This window comes from Nanorana parkeri, unplaced genomic scaffold (genome assembly GCF_000935625.1).
Source record: "Nanorana parkeri isolate BGI_ZX_2015 unplaced genomic scaffold, ASM93562v1 scaffold4569, whole genome shotgun sequence".
Lineage (NCBI taxonomy): Eukaryota > Metazoa > Chordata > Amphibia > Anura > Dicroglossidae > Nanorana > Nanorana parkeri.
In genome coordinates, this window is record NW_017310831.1 from 10,388 (window position 1) to 10,622 (window position 235).

The following is a 235-nucleotide window of genomic DNA, read 5'->3' on the forward strand; positions in this document are numbered from 1 at the left end:
AAAAAAAAAAAAAACTAAAAATAAAGAAAAAAATAAAATAAAAATCCAAATAAAAAAAATGAAGAAAAAAACTACAATAAAAATCCAAATAAAAAAAATCATGAAAACATAAACAAAAAAATAAAATAAATAAAAATCCAAATTAAAAAAAAAACTATGAAAAATATAAAAAAAAAAAATAAAAAAAAAAAAAACCCAAAAAAAAAAAAAAAAAAAAAAAAAAAAAAAAAAGTCA